This window comes from Strigops habroptila, chromosome 3 (assembly GCF_004027225.2).
Source record: "Strigops habroptila isolate Jane chromosome 3, bStrHab1.2.pri, whole genome shotgun sequence".
Classification (NCBI taxonomy): domain Eukaryota; kingdom Metazoa; phylum Chordata; class Aves; order Psittaciformes; family Psittacidae; genus Strigops; species Strigops habroptila.
The window spans coordinates 42,552,991-42,563,347 of NC_044279.2; the positions used below are offsets into that span (position 1 = coordinate 42,552,991).

A 10,357-nucleotide genomic window follows, 5' to 3' on the forward strand; every position below is an offset into this window, starting at 1 on the left:
CTTGATCTTGTAGGATCAGTTATGCCTCAGCAGACACCACCCACCATGCTGGAGTGGAGTGGCTTTAAACACTAGACAAAAGCACACTGGACACTTTGCTGAAACTACAAGTGTAAACACATTAGAGGTTCAGATCCCAGACTAAAAGAAAGAAAGGCTGATATATTAACATACCCCAAGGACCCTATTTAACAGAATACTTGCTCTTGTGTTTTAAACTGCAAACATATAGAGAAGAACACTAAAATCAGTGAAGGAATTAGAAATTTGACTAAGTTAGAGAAACAGAAATAGAAATAATGACAAGGAATAAGCTTGCCTGAACAAAGAAAAACAGGATGAAAACCTGTTTTTTTTCAGCTAAAATACTTTTCTTTTAGCTGAAATCCATTCTCCTGTGAGCCCGCCTAAGCAAAAGCAAGTATTTATGTGTCTTATGTGCACATCACAGAACAACAGTATTGGCCATATGGGCAACCTCATGCCTTTCCCACACTGTGTGTGTTTTTAGTTTGCATCAGAGAGATTTGTGTTGGCAGGAAAGAAGACAGGAAGAGGGAAAAAAAGGCCCCAACAGGTGTCTCGCAAAGGGAGGTAAGGTTAACTTAGGGATGCTAATTCTCCTTCACAACAGGCACCGTGTTTGAGCCAAAGCAGTAACTCTCACTTTCTTCTTTGCTCGTATGTCATTACTAGAGTCTCCTGCTGCCTCTCCTCAGTTCTTATCTCTCCAGCTAATCTTAGTCTTAAATCTTTTTCTGTTATTACCAGAAAGATGAGAAACATGGCTGTGGGCTCCTGGCAACAGTACATAGTGACAATAAAAATTGTCAATTGAAGTCAAGCATCACAATTTTATCTTCCACTTTTCTAAGTGGTTTGAGACTCTGGTGAGACAACAGTGAAAAGATGACATTTGTGCAACACAATGGATGCAATGTAGTTGTTACGTACACATAGCTAACATGACTATCTGCAAGCTCAGGTAACAAGAAGAGAGTTAATATTCTCTCTTCAATTTTAGTGGATTTAAGGAAATTGCTTTTTGCACATTGAATCCCTCTGGTAGCTGGCTACATACTAGTCATCTGTCAGGGAAGAAAAAAACCCTGTTTTTTCAAAGTGTGTATGTGAAAAGCTACAACAGAGAGAAGAAAGCAATATAAATAAAATCCTTTGTTAATAAACCCCTGCAAAACTACACAGTATAGATATGCTGCTGGTAGATGTCAAGAACTAACCACCATTAACTTTCAACTTTGAAACAAATATGATGATAGAAGAAAGCTGTGGCTATGCTGAATTGCAGCTGCAAGTTACAAACAAAACTTTGAAGGGCCTTGAGCAACCTGGTCTAGTGGAAGGTGTCCCTGCCCATGGCAGGGGAGTTGGAACGGGATCTTTAAGGTCCCTTCTAACACAAACCATTCTATGATTCTATGAAATAGAAAACCCCTCTGATAAACAAGAGAGCTCACCGTCACTCCCCTTTGCGGTGCTGTTCCTTGGTGTTCTACATGTTGAATGATGCTGAGAATAGGAGCAGAAGAACTGGAACTCATCTCGCGTTGCAGCCTGATTTCACAAGGTATCTATCTACCCTAAGATACAAGGGGCACACTTGGCATACTTTGACATGTCTGTACCATTAGGATGCAAAAGGTGCTGGATAGATTAGTAGAAACTCCAGAGCTATTACTATTTGGTTACAAGACTAGCAGGCTACAGAGGGGATCAGACATAAAACCACCTCTTTTTCCAAAGACTGCTTCACAGATTTTAAAGCCACCATGCTTTCTTCAAGTTTCTCTGGTCTGTTACACAAGTTTCTCTGTATAACAAGGAACCCTTTTGTCCCTGTGCTGATTCAGTAAATATCATTTAACAAAAACATTGCTGCCAAATCTATTGATAAGTGAAGAGATGATGGTACATAAATTTCTGAGGACTAAGACTGATGCTGATGGCCAAGGCCGTTCACCTAATCTATTTCAAGCACTTCCCCAGTGCTTAACTGATTGTAAAGGGATTGATACCTTAAGGTCTAGGAGATTCACACTTTTTCCGAAAACATGGTTGAAAGAGTCAGCAGATATGAACGATTAGTGATTAAACATATGCTTTTATTGAAAAGAACCAGTAAAAATCTAATTTTGGTTCAGAAGAAATAAAATTAGAGCCTATTTTGGGCAATACTCTTCCTTATACAATTACCCGTGTTTATACAGAAGCAATTAAAATCAATGCTTTGCTGCTCTATGTATTCATGGATATTTCATTGTTCCATCTTTCAAATAATAAAGAACAATAGTCTTCTAATCGCTTCTCGAGACACAGTTTTCTAATCAAGATTTTTTTCTCTCTTCTTCTTATGAAGTAGCACTAGGGTAACAATGCATTATGAGAAGCAGTATGCACTTCCTGCTGAGTTACATTTGAGAAACTTAGGGGTTATTTAACCATCCCATTTTAGACCCTGGTGAAACAAGTTTCCATATACATACATAGACCTCCTTCCATACTTAACATATCTATGATCCAAGCCTGTGGCTTAAATACTTAGGAAAAAATCGCTAGTAGGTAAATGTGCAATTCTGAATCAAATTTTTTCATCTGAATAGAGAATTAACAGTTGAATGTTTCTCATCCGGAGGCTAACTCCCCAGCAAATGTCTCAAAAGAAAATTAAGCTGACTGAGATTAACTTTGAAAATGCCTGGATTTACACATGCACATACAGTTTGCAGCACATTATTAAGTATTGCTTTACAAATGTCAAAAATGCATAATCTGAAACAAATTAGCCATGTGTGATGGAAAACAGACTTACAAATTTACAGTTACATGCTTCTCAAAACACTATCTATGTGCCTTTGCTTGGTTTCCTCTTAAATCCTCAATTTCTCTTATTTTTCCTTCTAATAAGTAACTAAAAGCAATGGCTTTATGCATTACCTATAAGAACATTATTTTGTATCTGAATAACACAGGTTGGCCAAAAGCTTGCATTTATATCTTTTTGCACTTGCTTGAGAGTCATCTATTTTAATGGGAGATGGGCATGTACATGTCCTGAAACAGTAAGCTCGAAGGACAAATTATGCAGTAATTTGTCACATTTTCAAAATAAGTTTCTGTCTGGTAACATCATCAGAAGGGTCCAACTCAAGTGATACGATGGAATTAAGCAAATTGTTTACCTACAATTACATTAAGAGGTCACTTCTTTTTTTCCATAGTTATACAAATGTCTCTTGGACATCAGTGTGAAACTGAAGTTTGTAGGTTCCAGCACAGGGATGCTATTTCTAATACAAATTCTCTTTTTCAACATCATCTGCAGGTACAGAGTATACATTTACTACATAAAAAATAGCATCCCCTGTGCCTTCTGATCATTAACACTCTTGCAACTTGTTGGCAAGTGGTGAATCCCACACCAGTGCAGGAGCTTGTCGAAGCCTCCATCCACTTCACCCAGCTGCAGGAGCAGGTCGCCTTTGAGGCATAAGGAGCAGGACACATACAGGCGAGCCCAGCTTACCACTTCGCTCTACACAGGATAAATTCAGATAGACTAAACCAATTTCTTCAGAGCTACCATGTCTAAGGAAAATTTTCACCCAGGAGCAGGAGGAACACAAGGTCCCTGCATAGCTGTTGGTCAGCCACAAGGCTGGCTACTCTTTCAAAGGTGCCACACGAACACTTCCTGACCACACATCCAGCTTCTGCCTTATTAGTTCCGTGTTTCTGAAGGAAACATGACTGGAAATTTAAGGTAATTCCCCCTCTACACTCCCAAAATGTGACACCTCTTCTGGGTGCTGGGCCGCATGGTGGCACCTCTTCTGGGTCAGGCCCATACTGCCAGGGACATTTAAGCTGTACCTGTGCATTTAAGTTTTCAAACCACGTATTTTTACACTGCTTATGGAACCCGAAGATGACATGTAGGTACTTGCCACTACTCCACCTCCAGAAATCCAGGAGGCACGGCTGAACTGCACACTTAACTAACCAACACTTCAACTGCATAGATCCTCACAAAACATCCCAGTCATCACCCATAAATCACCAGCTCATTCTGCCTACCTTAATCCATCCCTTCATAAGAACACATTTAAAAAAATCTAATAAATGTTGAAACACTGATGTAAAATAACCCCAAACATTTCAGACTGTGACTAGAATTATCACTTTCTTCTGTTCCTACAAACAATAGGCCTTCTTTTAAATTTACTGGAAGAATGTATTTGGATATTTATATGTCCTCAGTTGGCATACCAAACAGAGAAATGTTAAGACTTAACGCATACATCACTTGCCAAAGTAGTTCGCAATTTCAGCATGCTAGGCTGAAGCGTAAGAGAAGACATCCCTGTGACAGACAGGGAGCCAGGCAGGCAGCAGCACATCACTTAGCACTGCTCCACAGGGCTTCATCCCGTGTGAGAGAGATCTGGCCTTTTGCTGCTCCTCTGTCAAGGACTGTATTTCACACTTTATGAATCTGATTTTCTCTTCCTCATGAGTACGTTATATATTTTCTCCCAAGATAATGTACATTATACTAATATATGCACAGTCTACCGCAACTTATGTTCAATACGATTTCTCTTATATACATACATATGGGCACAGATGGGGGAAAAAAATCCCCATTTATGTAGGCTATGAGGATGTAATGAGAAGAAAAATGACAAGAGGAGATGAAGAGGAAGGAAGGAGTACTCTAGCAAGTACCAATGTATATTAATGGTCAGGCGTATTCCAGTACCACATCCGACAGTTTGTCTACCACCTCTAACAGCTGATGGCAGTTCCAAGCCCATTCATATTCTCACTTATCATCACTGAACATGGTGCTTTATAAAGGATTTTCAGGAAGTTTTGGGACATCCACTCCACTGGAAAAGTATTTGCTTGCATTCATAAAAGCCCAACAGAATTTAGTTCTACGTTACAGCCAAACAGCAAGAAGTCTTTCCAGTTTCCAAGGACATACTTGAAAGTGAGAGAAATTTGGTTGTCAATAGCCAATAGCTATGACCTTGTGATGAAATTTCACAGGGATTAAAATATCACCACTGTATATTCAGCCTATTCAAATGTCTTCTTTTATCCTCAGTCACATGAAGAAGTGAAACCGTTAGTGACATGAATAGTAACTATATAAGGAAAAACATAATAGGTCATGGATTATTAACAAAAGACAGTTGAAAGCCCCCCTTCACATGAAAAGATATTCCCTTGCTCTTAATGAGATGGTCTTTGCACAGGCTAATTGCATAACATTTTCAAAAACAAGAAGAACTTTTGAAAAGTGCCCTTTTGAAGCTGCCACTTTACTGGTCCTTTGCAGAGAGGAACTGGGACTGAGGTTTTGCAGCAATCTGAGCAGTTTTCTTTCAAAGCAGATTTTCATCTTGGAAGGAAAAGCACAAGTAAAATTCAAGGTAAGATAAGCTTTATGAAAAATTTGCCAGTCGTTTAGCAAAATAAGAAAGTTCAGATAGAGAGGAACATCTATTATGCATAGCTAGAAAGACGTCTGCTTCAATTTGCAGGCCTCCATATCACTGCTAAAATGAGTGCCAATCTATTCCCTCCCAACATCTTTCTGGGAGCGTAATGGTACTTGCAGAAAATGTTTCCATGAGACTGTCCGAACACACCCTTTAAGTGATCCCACCCACAACAAGCTTCCTTTAGTTTCTAACTGCTCACAATGTGTACCTGCAGCACACAGGAACTCACAGGAGGTCCTAGGAGAACCGTGAGGAAGCTAAGCTGGCTGGGCAAGATGACACCGCACTTGGAGAAAAGCAGAACATTTCCGCTGGATGTGTATGCAGCATTTGAGACAGCGTCAAGCTGGTGAGGTGCTGATGGTCATGGACAGCAGAAGAAAAGATTAGAGGAGAAAACTGGGTTGCTGAACAGTGAAAATGGTAAGAATTATGGGCAATGCACAGAGATACTGCACTGAAGCTTTGAGAAGAGCAAGGCAACAGAAGACAGCATGCAAGGGAGATGTGGGGCTTTGGACAATGAAGGGGAAGGCAGCAACTGTTGGTCATGGGGTAGGCCGAGGCAACGCCTCTGTGGAAGACAAAGGACATTGAGAGGAGAGGCAAAGACAGCACTGCCTGGCCCATATAGAGAAGGACGAGATACAAGATGTGATGAGTGGTATGCTAATACAAATAAATACTGTTGGAAAATGCCAACTAACTGCAACCAGAGCTCTCTGGTTTTTGTGAACAAAATCAGTGTCAACCATGTTCTTATCAAAGACATACCTGTGGAAGAAGTGAAAAATAAGTGTACAGCTGTTTTTAAACATTTCCCTTTTGGTTTGGAGTGACCACTTAGGTTTTTTTAGTGGAGGTAAATTAAGCTGGGAACATACTTAAAAATCTATAACCCTGAACATAAAATGATAAAGGAAAAAAAAACCAAACCAAAAAATCAAACTCAACCTTACTTTTTTTGCTCATCATTTTATGAAAGACAGCACTGTAACTTCCCATCTCAACCTGAACAAGGTAAAACTCCCTACACCTTCAGGGTTTAAGCTTTGAATCAGCATAAATAATTGCCCCAGTTAGCTCTGATGGACACTGGAGATTACTGATGGGGTGGTACAGATTCAGGATGTAAGACATTTGCAATAAACGTAGGAAGGGTGCACTTTTTTAGGGAGAAGACTTACTTGGCTGTTGGAAGACACCCAGCAGGCAGGTTCTTTTCCCTTCCAAAGGTCCCAAACTCCAGGATCACCCTCCCTAAATGGCACCCACATACAGCTCCATCTGTTTATGTTTCCTTCTTGAATCAGTTGTTGATTCCTTCCTCTCCTCCCAGCAGAGCAACCATGCAAAGATCAGGCAAAAGCCTTTGAGATTAAATTGTAAGTGATTAAAATTTCCATTATTTTGTGAACTTGTTCCACATATTAAAGAGCCCTAATGGAACTTGCACACATTTCAGCAGGTAGAAATGCACATGATGGCAGGAATTAAGGAAATTAATTCCTGTGCTTTGGACTGAAGTAATCTTTCAGAATGTAATTGGCTTTCAATCATTCACACAAAACATGCCCTTCACCTTTAAATGGTAATTCATTTTACCATACAGGTTTTGAATGCCATTTACGTCAGGCTTTAAGAAAGCTCCCATCTCCTTACTAGAATATAGCGTATATGTTTCATCCAGGAGGAGACCGTGTCAGAACATAATTCAGATTTCTGACATGTGTACCTATATGATGTATGTACCTATATGTACCCATTTCAGTGACCCCTTAGCAAGGGGAAATGCAGAACGCTTCCTGGACAGAGATCAAGCAGCAATTCCCCCAGCAATGCAAGGTTATTAATGCCAAGTCTCCTGAAACGTTCGCTGTTTCCTTGCTGTGCTGAGCAATCCGTGGGACATGGCAAAGTGGGTATGAGTGTACAAGACCTTCCAGGGCTGCGCCTAGATCACAGCAGATCTGTGCAAATCATAGTGACAGTAAACATAGCTGCATCTGTTTCAATAGAACCAACTGAAATCTGGAAAATCTCACCATGTAGCTCTTTCCTTCTGTGAAATAAATACTACAGAGGAAATACCTGGAAGCACTGGGCTTGGTATAGCTGCTTCTGGGGTTGCTTCAGCCCACCCTCTCCAGTTGACATAGCAGCAACACGTTATAGATGATGAAGTACATCCTTTTGACGAAATGGCCTTCTGCAGCCCAGGTGCAGTATTTAAATCTTTTTTTTTTTTTTTGGTCTGTATTTTCCTTTTGCACATCACATCCTATCATTCAGTAATGTTTTATCTCACTCACACTAATATCAGCCCTGGCTGACAACCAGGGAGACTGTAATGTAACCCTGCCAAACGGTTAGACATATCCTGGACACTGATAACAGATGCTTATATTTAAATTGGGAGTCATTTGCATTTCTGTGTACCGTGGATTTTTTAAAGCACAGTTTTAGTAATGAAAAGGAATGTGTAATTCTGAAATAGTAATACTTTCCTTTGAAAAGCCAGGTTTGCTAATGGATTGCCATCTGTTCAACCCTTTGCCAGGAAATAGATTTGTCCCACTTACTGAAAACAGTATTAGGGTGAAACTGTAGATTACACAGAGGATTTCTGAGCAGTTTAACTTAAAGCACTTTGTTATTTCAGTAAAAATAACTTCAGATTCTCCTCCACTATTAATGTTGGAATTTAAGCCATCCAGAAAACTGTATTTAGAGTACTTTGTGAGGTGCCTTGCTCTCAATTAGATTCCAGAGAAGGTGCCTACCTCTCCTTTATCATTTTGAAACAGAGTTCATCAGGTTTCTTTTGCACAGGTTTTACAGCAAGAAGCTCTCTATCTTGCTTCAAAAGCCCATCTTAACCCTCCGGAAAAGAACTAAAAAACAAGGCATTCGCCTCAATCATGCTTTCAAGACTACAAGATTTATATGTGCTAGGAGCCTCTCAGAGCCTCTGGATGCAAGTTAGGAAGGACACCCCGACAGTTCAGGATAATGTATCAGAAGCTGTTGGGCCTCTCTAATTGATGGAGCCGCAGGAGCAAGCCAAATCAGAGCAGCAAGTTACTCTCCTCGGTAACCCACAAAAACCTAGTAACATTTCTGCAGAGGCTTATCACGGGCACAAACGCACCGCAGGGTAGAGATCCAATTTTTACAGCCTGGAGCTAAAAGCTGAATTTTAACATGACTTCAAGATTTCAGCACCCTCGTGCATTACCTTGGTGAGGTTACTGACACACTCTCAAGGCTAGCAGAGCACCAACAGCTCTCCATACCCGGACTACCGGGGTAGTTTTCATCTACATGAATACGCAGACGCGCTGCAAGGTTGGGGAACATCACCAACGCCAGCGGACGGAGAAGTCGCAGTCAACTGACCCCTTCCCCACACCACCCCTCGCCCCTTCGCCAGCCGCCCAGAACGCCGCAGTCAGCCTCAAACGCCCGTCTCCTCGGGAGGTGCGCGCTCCCAACTCGCTGCCGGTACTGCCGGCTCCCCGCCACGGAGCAACCGCCACCGAGCCACGGGCGGGGCCGGTACCGCGGGGCCCTCGGCGCCGAGGCACGGCGGGGCGGCCAACAGGAAGCCCCGCGGGGCGGCGGCAGGGGAGTGAGCGGCACCGAGGACGGTTCCCGGCGCCCGGCAAAGCGGCGCGGAGCGGAGCGCTGGCAGCGAAGCCACATCCCGCGGGATGCCAGTGCTACCCCCTGCCCGCACAAAGTTTTATTTCCTCCATTTCAGCCTTCTTCTGACTCCCACCTGAGCCCCGCGGGGAGGCGCCTCCGCACTGCCCTTCGCCGGGGCCGGCGCTACCGGCAGAGCCGCCGCGGTAGCAGCGCCCGCCGCGCTGGGGCTGCGGGGCGAGAGCCCCCGCTCCGCCGCGGCGGCCCTCGGGCTAGGCGCAAGGCTGCAGGGCGGCCGGGCGGCCCGGCGGGGAGCGGCGACAGCGCGGGGCGCGGCGGCGGCTGCGCTTACCTCTGTCACAGCGTGAGCGGCTGGACCGCGGTCAGTGTCGCCCATGTCTGCGGCGGGGCTGGAGCCCGAGTGACGCGCGGCTCCGGCACCGGCGTGGAGTGCGGGGAAGGGCGGGGAGGAGGCTGGCAGGGAGAGGGGGCGGAGGAGGAGGGTGGCTCCGTGGGAGGAGGCGAACGGGGCGGAGAAGGTGCCCAGGGGAGGGCGGCCGGCACAGACGGGGCGCCGCGGTGCAGCGGGGCGCAGGGCGGCCCGGCGGGGCCCGCAACGGGCTGCCCGGCATCGCTGCGCCGCCGGAGCTGGGCCTGGCGTGATGTCCCCCCCCTCACCACGCTTGCCTCAGTGGCCGAGTCCGGAGCCCGCAGGGGCCCGCGGCAGCCGGGGCCGTACGTGGGGGTCTGGGGCAGGCAGCCGCCGGTCCCACTCCCCGCGGATGCGCAGCGGCCGACGGCGGCTGATAAGAAGGGTGAGGCGGGGAGCTCCGCAGCGCCAGCGGGGCGGGGAGGGGAGACGGGCGGGGGCCGGAGCCGGCGGCGCGGCCTCGCCTGGGTCGGGGGCGGTGGGGCGGGACGTGCAGTGCAGTGCAGTGCAGTGCAGTGCTGCGCTGGGGATGGGGGGCTGGCCGGCGGCGAGGCGGGACGGTACTTCAGGGTGAGGCACTGCCTCGAGGGCTGGCCGCAGGGGATGGAAATCTGCGGAAGAAGCCGGGAGAGGAGGTACCTGGCCCCTCTGAAGAACCTTGGCCAAAGGGACGTGTCCCGTAACGGCCCTTTTGGATGGATTGCACTGTCGGCTTCATCAGAAGTCCCGGTTCACCTCTTTTCTAACTGCT

General features: G+C 45.2%; 1 protein-coding gene across 2 annotated transcripts in view; it reads right to left on the minus strand.

The window, feature by feature from the left end:
• LIN7A (lin-7 homolog A, crumbs cell polarity complex component) overlaps nt 1-10,013 on the minus strand; it is a 47,447-nt gene extending 37,434 nt beyond the window's left edge. The window contains exon 1 of one of the 2 annotated variants that reach the window (XM_030480389.1): nt 9,529-10,013. The gene's annotated coding sequence lies outside the window, so the exon portion shown is untranslated. The remainder of the gene's footprint in view (nt 1-9,528) is intronic. The other variant, XM_030480387.1, reaches the window with a different exon arrangement.
• Between the last annotated feature and the right edge of the window lie 344 nt (nt 10,014-10,357).